This window comes from Salvelinus fontinalis, chromosome 34, assembly GCF_029448725.1.
Source record: "Salvelinus fontinalis isolate EN_2023a chromosome 34, ASM2944872v1, whole genome shotgun sequence".
In the NCBI taxonomy this organism is placed as follows: Eukaryota; Metazoa; Chordata; class Actinopteri; order Salmoniformes; family Salmonidae; genus Salvelinus; species Salvelinus fontinalis.
Genome location: NC_074698.1, coordinates 332,843 through 349,220, shown reverse-complemented (window position 1 = coordinate 349,220; position 16,378 = coordinate 332,843). Strand labels below are relative to the sequence as shown.

Below are 16,378 nucleotides of genomic sequence, written 5' to 3'. Positions count from 1 at the left end.
GCTGTTGTCTGTTCTGTGCTGCAGGGCTCAGCTCACATGGAGTGTTGCTGTTGTGTTGTGATGCCTTACATAACAAGATGCTTCTGTCTGCTTTGAGCCACATGACATGCCAGGTGTTGGCGTATCTCCCTGTCTGTCTATCTTTCTCTCTCTTCCTCCTGCTCTTTCCTTCTCTCTCTCCCTCTCGCTCTTTCACTTTTTCTTTCTCCCTATTTCTCCCTTTCTCTCTCTAGCTCTATAAAATCCTTAGAAAAATAGTGTGTGTTTGTTAGGGGGTGGTTGAGTTAGTCCATTGAGTAAAGAGCTAATTATAAATGCATAAGCTCAGCCTGTTCTGACAGCAGCCTCATCAACCTTTACAGCAGTCACCTAGCAGGTCACAGACACACACACACACACACACACACACACACACACACACACACACACACACACACACACACACACACACACACACACACACACACACACACACACACACACACACACACACACACCCTGTCAGGCGTGTAAATGATTGTGAGAAAAAGAGAGCATAAGCTCTGCCATAACAGAATTACTGGGCTAGATAGATGGACATTCATCTTTATTTGAGTTGAGCACTGCATCTCAGAGGACTGCCAAGGGGCGGTGATTGAAGTGTGTGTGTGTGTGTGTTCCATCGCCGTTTGTGTGTGAGTGCTTCTATGCCTGCATGCGTCTTTGTATGTGCTGGTATGTGTTTCAGGCAGAGTGCCTCAGTACTTGTCTTCCATTAGCTGTCATTAGCCACCAGGCTAATTGATCAGGACGGTGGTCCAGACGGTGTTGGCTGGAGCTGACAGTTCCCCATAAAGTTCATTACCCCGGGGAAAGGACACACTGGGATTATCTGTCCTGTTTCTCCTCTCTCTCTGTCCATAGTTTATTTATCTAGTTTGTATTTCTCAGTACATGTCTTTTGTGTTGGGGGGGTTGATCAGTTTTAAAAATGCAGATAGATTGTGGCTTCCATCAGTTGAATTGTCGGAATCATTTCCAATCCTCCCAATTATTGGAGGAACTATAAATATATATTGAAAAAAATGTAACGTTATTTTCCCTTAACCCTACCATCCCTCCACTAATTGGACAACACTTAGTCTTCTACGACCTTCTTATACAGTGGCAAGAAACAGTATGTGAACCCTTTGTAAATACCTGGATTTCTGCATAAATTGGTCATCAAATTTGATCTGATCTTCATCTAGGTCACAACAATAGACAAACAGTCTGCTGAAACTACTAACACACAGACAATTATAGGTTTTCATGTCTTTATTGAACACACTGTGTAAACATTCAAAGTGCAGGGTGGAAAAAAGTATGCGAACCTTTGGATTTAATAACTGGTTGACCCTCCTTTGGCAGCAATAACCTCAACCAAACGTTTTCTGTAGTTGCGGATCAGACCTGCACAACGGACAGGAGTAATTTTGGACCGTTCCTCTTAACAAAACTGTTTCAGTTCAGCAATATTCTTGGAATGTCTGGTGTGAACTGCTCTCTTGAGTTCATACCAAAGCATCTTATTCAGGTTGAGGTCAGGACTCTGACTGGGCCACTCCAGAAGGCGTATTTTCTTCTGTTGAAGCAATTCTGTTGTTGATTTATTTCTGTGTTTTGGGTTGTTGTCCTGTTGCATCACCCAACTTCTGTTGAAATTCAATTGGCGGACAGATAGCCTTACATTCTCCTGCGAAATGTCCTTACATTCTGCTGCGAAATGTCTTGATAAACTTGGGAATTCATTTTTCCGTCAATGATAGTTAGCTGTCCAGGCCCTGAGGCAGCAAATCAGCCCCAAACCATGATGCTCCCTCCACCATACTTTACAGTTGGGATGAGGTTTTGATGTTGGTGTGCTGGGCCTTTTTTTCTCCACACAGTGTTGTGTGTTCCTTCCAAACAACTCAACTTTAGTTTCATCTGTCCACAGAATATTTTGCCAGTAGCGCTGTGGAACATCTAGGTGCACTTTTGCAAACTTCAGATGTGCAGCAATGCTTTTTTTGAACAGCAGTGGCTTCTTCCGTGGTGTCCTCCCATGAACACCAATCTTGTTTAGTGTTTTACGTATCGTAGACTCATCAGAGATGTTAGTATGATCCAGAGATTTCTGTAAGTCTTTAGCTGACACTCCAGGATTCTTCTTAACCTCATTTAGCATTCTGCACTGTGCTCTTGCAGTCATCTGTGCAGGACGGCCAGTCCTGGGGAGAGTAGCAACAGTGCTTAACTTTCTCCATTTACAGACAATTTGTCTTACAATGGACTGATGAACATCAAGGCATTTAGAGATACTTTTGTATCCTTGCACAACATCATGCAAGTCAACAATTCTTAATCTTAGGTCTTCTGAGATCTCTTTTGTTCAAGGCATGGTTCACATCAGGCATTGCTTCTTGTGAATAGCAAACAAAATGTTGTGAGTGTTTTTTATAGGGCAAGGCAGCTCTAACCAACATCTCCAATCTCGTCTCATTGATTGGACTCCAGGTTAGCTGACTCCTGACTCCAATTAGCTGTTGGAGAAGTCATTAACCTAGGGGTTCACATACTTTTTCCAACCTACACTGTGAATGGTTAAATTATGTATTCAATATAAACAACAAAAATACAATCATTTGTGTGTTATTAGTTTAAGCACACTATGTTTGTCTATTGTTGTGACTTAGTGTAACGTCTGCGTCCAACTCACACTTCCAAACACTTAGATCCCCGGAACGCAGCCCACTTTCCAGCTCACTTTCTAGATCCCAATCACCGGAATTCTAATCACCTGTTCACACACCTGCATGTCATCATCCCACACTATTTAGTTCAGTTCCTTGCACCCCATCACTGTGAGGTATTGTTTGTTTTGAGACACACCTATTCGGAGCTCCGGTTTTTCCCCGTTCTTCTCTCCTCCCGTGTATGATAGTTTTTGCCTGCCTCACTCACGACGCCTTTTGCTTATTCCATGCCTGTACTGTTTTCCATTTTTGGACTACCGTGTATGACCTTCTGCCTGCCCCTGGACCCAGCTTCCTGCCTCCTCCTATGGTCCCTTTCATTAAACACCTGTTGCGCTCTGCGTTTTACACCAGCTCTCTCTCCCTCGTGTTCATTACACTTAGATGAAAATCAGATCAAATTTGATGACCAATTTATGCAAAAATCCAGGTAATTCCAAAGAGTTCACATACTTTTTCTTGCCACTGTATATACTATATGCATTTTACGGACACAGTATATTTTACAATAGTTATCTTTTGATTGTTTTTAGTCCCATCCTTCAGCCCCACTTAACCCCTCCCATCTATCTCTGAACAACATTCAGCTTTGACTTCTATTTGCCATATTTTTCAATTGTCCTGTGATGTTTTACAAAAGTTCTGAACCTTTCTATTCTGATAGATTCTACTGATTGTAAATTAAACATAATTTTTTTGCTAGAAGTATTATATTATTGATCGACTGACTAAAATGTTTTAAATCACCTAGTTAGCTCCTGGTAAATGTTGCAATTCTTCAGCCATTCCTGAACCTGCGACCAAAAACAAGCTACATATGGACAGTACCAAAACAAATGAACTAATGATTCTGTCTCTTCCCAGCAAAATCTGCAGAGCTGGGATGGTTGTATCCCCCATACAACATTCTATTCTATTGGTTCCAAGAATTCTGAATATTAATTTAAATTAAAATCCAGCGTTGTATCATTTTTCAATCTATATGGCACACTGGTCTGTCAATTTTTTGGTCTTTACAATTAAACTGCTATAATTTTGGTCTTTAATGCAGAGCTGACAGAGAAGTTCCTTACTTTCTCCCCCTTCCACTGGCCACTTCCATTTTTCAGGTAATGCTGCAATTAGTCGGTTGTAATTTTGAGTAGAGCAGACGTTTCCAAACATTTATGTTAGCTGAATATGTGACATAACTACACCAGTCCTATATATGATATAATTGTTAAGAGAATTAAGTTCTCATGTTCTTTAACCAATTAAATTAAATGACTCAGTCTGCTATATCAGGATATGTAAGATACTGATAGAAATAAAAACAGACAGAGGCCCAGTCTACAATAGTCAAATGTTTATTTACGGGAACGTTCCTCCAATCATTACATGTACATTGGTTTATAAACCTCTCATTTCGTCATAAATGTCCCTCCTCCTCTCAGACAATATAGTTCACAAGTCTTCTCATACATTGCCTGCCACCTGCTATACAATCTACTACAAGCCCAAGGTTTCTCCCCTCCCTGGGTGGGGAGACTTTCTTCCCTGTTATCAGTTCCACAGTGGTCACAAGATGTCTGACACAGTTCCTTGCCTGCTAACAGTCCCTCTTTCTTATGGACAAACATTCTTCATCAGACAGGATATAATTCTGTTAGTTATATTTCTAGTTCAATGTATACATCATTTAGTCATTATTCATAAAAATCCCATAACAATAATTTACAAAGATTATACCTTTTTTTAGATAAAAAAATATGTTTTTTATCAATTATCATATTTGAGTTGAACCATAATATTTGTTGTAATATTTGTTCTGTCTTTTCTGGTGGATTAAACTGAAATTGCAACCAACTATCTATGGCTTGTTTTAAAAATAGCGACATTTTGGAGATAATAAGAGGTAATCTGAGTAAAGGGAAAAATGTCATTCTTGAACACGGGTTGAGACATTCTAATCTGCTAGAGAACCAGTTTGGATTTAAGTATAACTTTTGTATGACTGAAGCCTTTAGTGAGAGGCCTAATGCTTTAATATTTAGTCATTTCTGCCCTCCGAATTAATATTCATTATATAAATAGGCCGTTTAATTTTTCTCTCCTATTTATTGTTCTTACTTCCCACTTAATTCTCCCCTTTCTCAATTTTATTACTACCTCTCTCTCTACCTCTATCGCTCTCCCTCTTTCTCTCTCTGCCTCTTTCCCCCCCTCTCTCTCTTTCTCCCCCCCTCTCTCTCTCTCTCCCTCTCTCTCTCTCTTTCTCCCTCTCTCTCTCTCTCTTTCTCCCTCCCTCTCTCTCTCTCTCTTTTTCTCACATACTCTCTCTCTCTCTTTCTCCCCTTTCTCAATTTTATTACTACCTCTCTCTCTGCCTCTATCGCTCTCCCTCTTTCTCTCTCTGCCTCTCCCCCCCCCTCTCTCTTTCTCCCTCTCTCTCTCTCTCTTTCTCCCCCTCTCTCTCTCTCTCCCTCTCTCTCTCTCTCTCTCTCTCTCTCTCTCCTCCTCTCTCTCCTTCCCTATATATTAAGGGCTGGTATTAAGTGGAGGTATAAATCAAAGGTGGTCAGATGATCCTATCAGTGAGCACTACTGTAATGAACTTACAGACTCTGAAGTTTGACCTCCAATCTTACTGCAGTCAAACAGATAGTTGACATTCTACTGTACTACTAGGAAGGCTAGGATAGGTTGGCATTGATTTTGTCTGCTGCCTGTTTCAAGGTGATGTGTCAGTGAAAGAAAGACGAGAGATGCATTGAAATACATGAAACCTTAAAGATCAGTGACACCAAGAAGGGGAGGGTCTCAGTGTGTGTGTGTGTGTGTGTGCGCGTGTGCGTGTGTGTGTGTGTGCGCGCGTGTGTGTGCGCGCGTGTGATTAGTGATTCTGATCAGCAGGATACTTTGATCCTAATCACCAGGAAGTCCAATATCACTGATTCACATTATCACTGCGTTAATCACAGGCACACACACACATACTCTTTCATTGGACTGCAGTATTGGAGAAATGTTGATGTTATACTATGCTGTTCCAGTCAGACTCTCTGGCCCTTCTCCCTTGATGCATCTCTCTCATGAACCTCACTCTCCTTTTCCCCGGGGACCCCTTCCCTTTTTCCCATAATCCTTTCTGGCCCACTACAGCTGTGGCCCAATATTCCACAGGGCTAGACTACATCTCAGATTTGTCTATTTGCACTCGCATGGATTATTTTCTACTGGAGTAGGGAGGGATGTACTGATTGACAGACAGACAGACCAATCGATCGATCAATAAATATTTAGGTTTGATTGATACCATCAGAATTAAGGTGTTATAGAAATCCCATTTTCTCTGTGTCCCCTCTGCCTCTCTGCTTGGCTTTGTGTTCAGTGTGTGTGCTGTCCTTTCCTGCTGATCCTGCTGTTTGCTGTGCTATGGAGAATAGAGTTGAGCTGAGCTATCGCCGAGTGCAGACCAGGATTACAGCTCACACTGCACGCATGAACACACACAGACACACAGAGACACACACACGCACACACACACACACACACACACACACACACACACACACACACACACACACACACACACACACACACACACACACACACACACACACACACACAGGCGTGCCAGCGTCTCACACAAACTCACATAACACCTACAAAACACAGGTACGCACACATTTACTCACAAACCCATATACCCACACACCCATATACCTACACACCCAAATACATATACAGCCATATACCCACACACCCATATACCTACACACCCATATACCCACACGCCCACACACACCCATATACATTTACAGCCATATACCCACACACCCATATACCTACACACCCATATACCCACACGCCCACACACAACCATATACATATACACCCATATACCCACACACCCATATACACACACACCCGGTGTCAGTTCTCTCCCAATCCTACTGCTGTGGATTGCCACTTCCCAAGGAGAGAGTAACAGGGGTTACAGCACAGTGGAAGCATACTGGACATAATACTGACACACACACACTCCCTAGCCCCTAGCCTGCGTCATCCATTGGAAACCCAGGATACATAAAAGGCTAAGAGATGAAGGGATGGAGCCAAAAAAAGGAGTGTTAAAAAAGAGAGAACAATTAGATAGAGGCCTGTGGCGGCTAATTACTCTGACAAACACACAGCCTGATTGATGTGTACGGGAGCAGCTGCAGCCACACACAGAGGAACACACACCTCGCAGTCACACACACACACACCTCTCTTTCCACACCACAGGTGGCTGGTGGCACCTAATTGGAGAAGACGGGCTCATAGTAATGGCTGGAAGGGAATAAATGGAATGGTATCAAACACATCAAACACATGTTGTGTTCCATTATTATGAGTCGTCCACCCCTCACCAACCTCCTGTGGCACACACACACCTTTCCTCTCCACATACACCCTCTCTCTTTTTTCTCCTGTTTTACATAGCTCCTCAATCTTCATCCCTCTCTTCTGCCTTCCCTCTGGTCCTCCTTTTTCCTGACGTGTTGTCTTCTCCTTCCTTCACCTCTGCTCTTCATCAACTCCCTTCTTTTCTCTCTCTCTTTCTATTTCCTCTGTTCCCCTCTCAGTTCATCTTTCCTCTCCTCCTCCCCCAGTTATTTCTAGTTCAATTAGTAGAGCACTGAGCCATTAAGACATCAACAAGGGAGGTCTGGCGAGTTTGAAAAGGTAGAAAGGAAGTTTGTGTTTGTGTGTTTCAGCACATGTGCTTATGTACACTTCTCTGTGTGTACTCTCTTGCATGTGTGTATTTGTTATTTCTGCGATTCCGTCACTTGCCCCCAATATCCCAGAGGCACTCCACCCATCGTCTCTTTCCAGAACTGTGCTATTCTCATGAAATGTCTGTGTAAAATGTTTGCCTGTGCTTTAATGTCAGAGTGCGTCTGGGGTGACGGCAGGTCTATGTTTCCCTTCACAAGTCCTCCTCTGTTACGGTGACATTTCAATTGGCAGCTTGACATTTTTAGCTAGTCCTCCATCGGAACTGAAGTTAGATGGCTTTGGACGTGCGAGGCGAGGAACAAGCACACTGGCTCCCAGGATGGCTTGCCTCTAGGCTAGATGGGTTCAATTCAGACTGTGCGTGGTGTAGTGGGGGTGGTGTAGTATTTAGTACTATTTACTGGGATCCCTGGGTTCCAAAAAGGTGTGTGTGTGTGTGTGTGTGTGTGTGTGTGTGTGTGTGTGTGTGTGTGTGTGTGTGTGTGTGTGTGTGTGTGTGTGTGTGTGTGTGTGTGTGTGTGTGTGTGTGTGTGTGTGTGTGTGTGTGTGTGTGTGTGTGTGTGTGTGTGTGATCCTTTTTCACTACAATCAGTTGTGTCCTTGTGTAAATCAATGGTCTAGTCTAATCAATAGTAGCAATCATCACTCTGGGTTCATGAATTCTGGAGCTATACGGAGCTATATGGAGATACAGTATACAGCTATGCAAATGTTGATCTGTGGCAATATGCAGCTACTGTTGATGATAATATGGAAATGTTGATCTGTGGCAATATGCAGCTACTGTTTATGATAATATGGAAACGTTGATCTGTGGCAATATGCTGCTACTGTTTAATAATATGGAAATGTTGATCTGTGGCAATATGCTGCTACTGTTTAATAATATGGAAATGTTGATCTGTGGCAATATGCTGCTACTGTTTAATAATATGGAAATGTTGATCTGTGGCAATATGCAGCTACTGTTTAATAATATGCAAATGTTGATCTGTGGCAATATGCAGCTACTGTTGATGATAATATGGAAATGTTGATCTGTGGCAATATGCAGCTACTGTTGATGATAATATGGAAATGTTGATCTGTGGAAATATGCTGCTACTGTTTAATAATATGCAAATGTTGATCTGTGGAAATATGCAGCTACTGTTTAATAATATGGAAATGTTGATCTGTGGCAATATGCGGCTACTGTTTAATAATATGGAAATGTTGATCTGTGGCAATATGCAGCTACTGTTTAATAATATGGAAATGTTGATCTGTGGCAATATGCAGCTACTGTTTAATAATATGGAAATGTTGATCTGTGGCAATATGCAGCTACTGTTGATGATAATATGGAAATGTTGATCTGTGGCAATATGCAGCTACTGTTGATGATAATATGGAAATGTTGATCTGTGGCAATATCCAGCTACTGTTTAATAATATGGAAATGTTGATCTGTGGCAATATGCAGCTACTGTTGATGATAATATGGAAATGTTGATCTGTGGCAATATGCAGCTACTGTTGATGATAATATGGAAATGTTGATCTGTGGCAATATCCAGCTACTGTTTAATAATATGGAAATGTTGATCTGTGGCAATATGCAGCTACTGTTGATGATAATATGGAAATGTTGATCTGTGGCAATATGCAGCTACTGTTTAATAATATGGAAATGTTGATCTGTGGCAATATGCAGCTACTGTTGATGATAATATGGAAATGTTGATCTGTGGCAATATGCAGCTACTGTTGATGATAATATGGAAATGTTGATCTGTGGCAATATGCTGCTACTGTTTAATAATATGGAAATGTTGATCTGTGGCAATATGCAGCTACTGTTTAATAATATGGAAATGTTGATCTGTGGCAATATGCTGCTACTGTTTAATAATATGGAAATGTTGATCTGTGGCAATATGCTGCTACTGTTTAATAATATGGAAATGTTGATCTGTGGCAATATGCAGCTACTGTTGATGATAATATGGAAATGTTGATCTGTGGCAATATGCAGCTACTGTTGATGATAATATGGAAATGTTGATCTGTGGCAATATCCAGCTACTGTTTAATAATATGGAAATGTTGATCTGTGGCAATATGCAGCTACTGTTGATGATAATATGGAAATGTTGATCTGTGGCAATATGCAGCTACTGTTTAATAATATGGAAATGTTGATCTGTGGCAATATGCAGCTACTGTTGATGATAATATGGAAATGTTGATCTGTGGCAATATGCTGCTACTGTTTAATAATATGGAAACGTTGATCTGTGGCAATATGCAGCTACTGTTTAATAATATGTAAATGTTGATCTGTGGCAATATGCAGCTACTGTTTAATAATATGGAAATGTTGATCTGTGGCAATATGCTGCTACTGTTTAATAATATGTAAATGTTGATCTGTGGCAATATGCAGCTACTGTTTAATAATATGTAAATGTTGATCTGTGGCAATATGCAGCTACTGTTTAATAATATGGAAATGTTGATCTGTGGCAATATGCTGCTACTGTTTAATAATATGTAAATGTTGATCTGTGGCAATATGCAGCTACTGTTTAATAATATGTAAATGTTGATCTGTGGCAATATGCAGCTACTGTTTAATAATATGTAAATGTTGATCTGTGGCAATATGCAGCTACTGTTTAATAATATGTAAATGTTGATCTGTGGCAATATGCAGCTACTGTTGATGATAATATGGAAATGTTGATCTGTGGCAATATGCAGCTACTGTTTAATAATATGCAAATGTTGATCTGTGGCAATATGCGGCTACTGTTTAATAATATGCAAATGTTGATCTGTGGCAATATGCAGCTACTGTTTAATAATATGTAAATGTTGATCTGTGGCAATATGCAGCTACTGTTTAATAATATGCAAATGTTGATCTGTGGCAATATGCGGCTACTGTTTAATAATATGCAAATGTTGATCTGTGGCAATATGCGGCTACTGTTTAATAATATGCAAATGTTGATCTGTGGCAATATGCGGCTACTGTTTATGATAATATGGAAATGAGGAGATAGATCTGACTGTTCATATATAGTCCATTGTGAGACCAGGGACGATTATGAGTGAATAGTTTGATTCTCCAAACCCCCTTTCTTTCAGTGTCTTTACTACTGCTGTATATATCGTCCATCTCTCCATCGTCTCTCACTCCATTCTCTATCTCTCCATCATCTCTCACTCTATCCTCTATCTCCCCATTGTCTCTCACTCTATCCTCTATCTCTCCATCGTCTCTCACTCTATCCTCTATCTCTCCATCATCTCTCACTCTATCCTCTATCTCTCCATCGTCTCTCACTCTGTCCTCTATCTCTACATCATCTCTCAATCTATCCTGTATCTCGCCATCGTCTCTGACTCTATCCTATATCTCTCCATCGTCTCTCACAATATCCTCTCTCGTCATCTCTCATTCTATCCTCTCTCTCGCTCCATCTCTCACTCACTCAGTCCTCTCTCTCTCCATCTCTCTCTCCAGCTCTCTCACTCAGTTCTCTATTGCTATCATCACCTATCACTCTATCCTCTCTCCTATTCTCACTCTCTATCCTTTCTCTCCATCTCTCACTCTATCCTCTCTCACTCCATCACCTCTCACTCCATCTTAGGTGTCTGTGTGTATCTGCGAGGTAAGCCTTCTACTCTGCCTCTCAAATATTATCCACATCCCCTCATCACTGTTAAGGCTGTTACATAACTCCACTGATGAGAAACACATCCCCTCATCACTGTTAAGGCTGTTACATAACTCCACTGATGAGAAACACAACAGACAGAATACAACAGAAGCATATCAGAAGCATTGTAACAGTAGCATCCTTCAGATAGTGAGACTTTGTTGCTTGTAATCAGCTCCAGACTGGGTGTGTGTTCTGAGAAAGGAGAGATCAGCTTACTGCCTGACTGACTGCCTGACTGACTGACTGCCTGACTGACTGACTGACTGACTGAGTGGCTAACTGAGTGGCTGCCTGACTGACTGACTGACTGCCTGACTGACTGCCTGACTGACTGACTGACTGCCTGCCTGACTGCCTGACTGACTGCCTGACTGACTGACTGGCTGACTGACTGCCTGACTGACTGACTGACTGACTGGCTGACTGGCTGACTGACTGACTGACTGGCTGACTGGCTGACTGGCTGACTAGCTGACTGGCTGACTGGCTGACTGACTAGCTGACTGACTGGCTGACTGACTAGCTGACTGACTGACTAACTGGCTGACTGGCTGACTGCATGGGGAGATCATAGGGAGTTTTACTGGTGCTTGTCTATACAAAACACACTTCAACTCACTGACTCGTATTTTATTCAAGCTATTCAAGACTCATGATTATGCATGGGTGACTGTTCTCACAGACTTAAACACAGCATTCTAAGTCCGGTGACATACACGTGTGTGTGTGTACGTGCGTGCGTTCGTACGTGCGTTCGTGCAACCTCATTGTCAACCAACCTAAAGAGGATATCATGCACTGTGGTTGTAGCTAGATCACCCCAGTGTCACAGTGTATTATTTCACCTCTTCCAATGGAGATGGTCGACATACAGTCGTCTCTTGCCCTTTTGTCATCTTGCCCTTTTGTCACATCCTCTCTTCTCTAGTGAGACTAGGAGCCCTGTGAGGCCACGTGTGTATGTCCCAGCGCTTCTACTTGCTAGAGAGGACAGTACTGATGGATTTTACATTGTTTGTCACTGTGTGTGTGTGAGAGTACAAGCATTGTTTGTGTGTGTGTGTGTGTGTGTGTGTGTGTGTGTGTGTGTGTGTGTGTGTGTGTGTGTGTGTGTGTGTGTGTGTGTGTTGGAGACGATTATGCCATCGCTCAACAATGAAATTGACATAATAGGGATTGTCAAGCAGAACATGTTCTCCTCAGACACTATTCTTGGAGCTTGGAGGAGAAATCATTCCACCCTCTCTTTCTCCAAAGCCAGGTCACCCATGATACAAGTCAGTATCCAACGTCCATCCCTGTCTGAAGATGTCGGGAGATGACGTGGAAACTCTGATTACAAAGATTGCAAGTTCGAATCCAACAATAGAAAGCCTTTTTAGATTTTTGTTTTAAGCCTATCCCAAACCTTAACCCTTACCTTCACCATTCTGAGTTAATGCTTAACCTTAAGATTTCGGAGTTAAAGCCTAAACTTAACCCTAACCTTAAGAATTCTGAATAAATGCCTAAAGTTAACCTTAAACACTTTGAAATGTTATTTTTGCAACAACTTCAAAATTCTATGTTTCCGAAACATGGACAAACGTCTAATTCTGGCGTGAGACTGTGAGAACTAGCTGCTCTCCATCCCTCCAGCCTCTCTCACTCCCTGGCATTATCACAACCAATATCTATTTCCCTTTCCCTGTTTCACCCTTTCCTTTCCTCTTTATCCCTCTCTATTCTCCTCTCATCACCTCTACACCTTCCTCTCCCACCTGTCACCCTGTTGTGGTACCTCTCTGCATGACACCCCTCCATTTTAAGCCCACTAAGATGGAGGTCAGCAGACACAGGAAGCACAGGCAGCTTTAGCTATATTATATCCTTTAGCTTATAGCTGCAAAGTGTTCTGTACTGTGTAACCACTAAACCATAACACCTATTAAACTCAGCAAAAAAAGAAACATCCTCTCACTGTCAACTAAGTTTATTTTCAGCAAACTTAACATGTGTAAATATTTGTATGAACATAACAAGATTCAACAACTGAGACATAAACTGAACAAGTTCCACAGACATGTGACTAACAGAAATGGAATAACATGTTCCTGAACAAAGGGGGGGTCAAAATCAAAAGTAACAGTCAGTATCTGGTGTGGCCACCAGCTGCATTAATACTGCAGTGCATCTCCTTCTCATGGACTGCACCATATTTACCAGTTCCTACTGTGAGATGTTACCCCCCTCTTCCACCAAGGCACCTGCAAGTTCCCAGACATTTCTGGGAGGAATGGCCCTAGCCCTCACCCTCCGATCTAACAGGTCCCAGACGTGCTCAATGGGATTGAGATTGGCTCTTCGCTGGCCATGGCAGAACACTGACATTCCTGTCTTGCAGGAAATCACGCACAGAACGAGCAGTATGGCTGGTGGCATTGTCATGCTGGAGGGTCATGTCAGGATGAGCCTGCAGGAAGGGTACCACATGAAGGAGGAGGATGTCTTCCCTGTAACGCACAGCGTTGAGATTGTCTGCAATGACAACAAGCTCAGTCCGATGATGCTGTGACACACCGCCCCAGACCATGACAGACACTCCACCTCCAAATCGATCCCGCTCCAGAGTCCAGGCCTCGGTGTAACGCTCATTCCTTCGACGATAAATGCGAATCCGACCATCACCCCTGGTGAGACTCGTCAGTGAAGAGCACTTTTTGCCAGTCCTGTCTGGTCCAGCGACGGTGGGTTTGTGCCCATAGGCGACATTGTTGCCGGTGATGTCTGGTGAGGACTTGCCTTACAACAGGCCTACAAGCCCTTAGTTCAGCCTCTCTCAGCCTATTGTGGACAGTCTGAGCACTGATGGAGGGATTGTGTGTTCCTGGTGTAACTCGGGCAGTTATTGTTGCCATCCTGTACCTGACCCGCAGGTGTGAAGTTCGGATGTACTGATCCTCTCTTTTTCTCGCCCTCCTGGTTTTTGACCCTTGCCTGTCCTGATGCTGAGCCTGCCTGCCGTCTTGTATCTTTGCTTCTGTTTCTGTAATAAACATTGTTACTTCGACACGGTCTGCATCTGGGTCTTACCTGATCCTGATAGTGAGAGCTTGTTGATAACCTATCAGAATGGACACTATGATAAAGACTACAGATTAAAAACGGGATGCTATGGTGCACGTCCTGCTGTACATCCCTGTTGTCGTGACAATGTCTCCCAAATGGCACCCTATTACTGATTTAGTTCACTGTATAGGGAATAGGTTGCCATTTGGGACGCACATAATACTTCCTAAATGATGGGTTGTGGTGACTTAGTATTAGATCGCCGTGCAGTTTAAAACGGCATGGGCTAAAGGCTGTAGATTGGTCACAACACAACAATGTATTACCACTGGTATAGCTCACTGAACTAAAGCTGATTGTCTGATATCCATATAGCCAGCTGTATTCCCATCAGAATGCGGTGTGTCCAGGGCTGTGATCAGCAGCACATGAACATGGGCCTCTGAATGAGTTATATTGTAGAGTAGATTGGCTGTGTCTGGTGTTAGACTTGGCAGGCCTTGCTGCCACTGCATTAATGTATTCCACCCCAGGCTCTTTTCATGGTCCACACTCACACACACACACACACACACACACACACACACACACACACACACACACACACACACACACACACGGAAAGATAAAGCACCATGGCCATTCTGTGAAAGTGGTTTAGGTTGCAGGGCACAAACAGTTTTAACATGCTGAGAATGAGTAGCTAACAGATGTCTGACTCTTAGTAAACCACAACATCCTGCAGGCATCACTTACAGAGACCACTTTCTATCCATCTATTTCTCTCTCTCTCTCTGTCCTTCTCTCTCTACCTCTCCCTCTGACTCTCTCTCTGTCCTTCTCTCTCTACCTCTCCCTCTGACTCTCTCTCTGTCCTCTCTCTACCTCTCCCTCTGACTCTCTCTCTGTCCTTCTCTCTCTACCTCTCCCTCTGACTCTCTCTCTGTCCTTCTCTCTCTACCTCTCCCTCTGACTCTCTCTCTGTCCTTCTCTCTACCTCTCCCTCTGACTCTCTCTCTGTCCTTCTCTCTCTACCTCTCCCTCTGACTCTCTCTCTGTCCTTCTCTCTCTACCTCTCCCTCTGACTCTCTCTCTGTCCTTCTCTCTCTACCTCTCTCTCTGACTCTCTCTCTGTCCTTCTCTCTACCTCTCCCTCTGACTCTATCTCTGTCCTTCTCTCTCTACCTCTCCCTCTGACTCTCTCTCTGTCCTTTTCTCTCTACCTCTCCCTCTGACTCTCTCTCTGTCCTTCTCCCTCTGACTCTCTCTCTGTCCTTCTCTCTCTACCTCTTCCTCTGACTCTCTCTCTGTCCTTCTCTCTCTACCTCTCCCTCTGACTCTCTCTCTGTCCTTCTCCCTCTGACTCTCTCTCTGTCCTTCTCTCTCTACCTCTTCCTCTGACTCTCTCTCTGTCCTTCTCTCTCTACCTCTCCCTCTGACTCTCTCTCTGTCCTCTCTCTACCTCTCTCTCTACCTCTCAAAAGCTTTTTTGAAGTCAACAAAGCATGAGAAGACTTTGCTTTTGTTTTGGTTAGTTTGTTTGTCAATTATGGTGTGCAGGGTGAATGCGTGGTCTGTCATACGGTAATATGGTAAAAAGCCAATTTGACATTTGCTCAGTACATTGTTTTCACTGAGGAAATGTACAAGTTTGCTGTTAATGATAATGCAGAGGATTGTCCCAAGGTTGCTGTTGACCCATATCCCACGGTAGTTATTGGGGTCAAATTTGTCTCCACTTTTGTGGATTGGTGTAACGGCTCTCGTTGGTGGTAGGAATAGTAGACCAAAGCCCAGGATGGTAAGTGTTCATGATTACTTTTATTCAAAAAACACTTCAACAAAATAACGAAAACAAAAGCGCACAGTTCTGTCAGGCACATACACTAAACAGAAAACAAGATCCCACAAAACCCAAAAGGAAAATGACAACTTATATATGATCCCCAGTCAGAGACAACGGTAGACAGCTGCCTCTAATTGGAAAACACACACGGCCAAAAACAAAGAAATAGAAAACATAGACTTTCCCACCCGAGTCACACCCTGACCTAACCAAACATAGAGAATAATAAGGAACTCTAAGGTCAG

At 42.8% G+C, this 16,378-nt stretch overlaps 1 protein-coding gene across 1 annotated transcript in view; it reads left to right on the top strand.

Moving 5' to 3' along the window:
* Positions 1 to 16,378, top strand: part of LOC129832809 (voltage-dependent T-type calcium channel subunit alpha-1I-like) — a 288,049-nt gene that overhangs the window by 146,639 nt on the left and 125,032 nt on the right. The window lies entirely within an intron of this gene.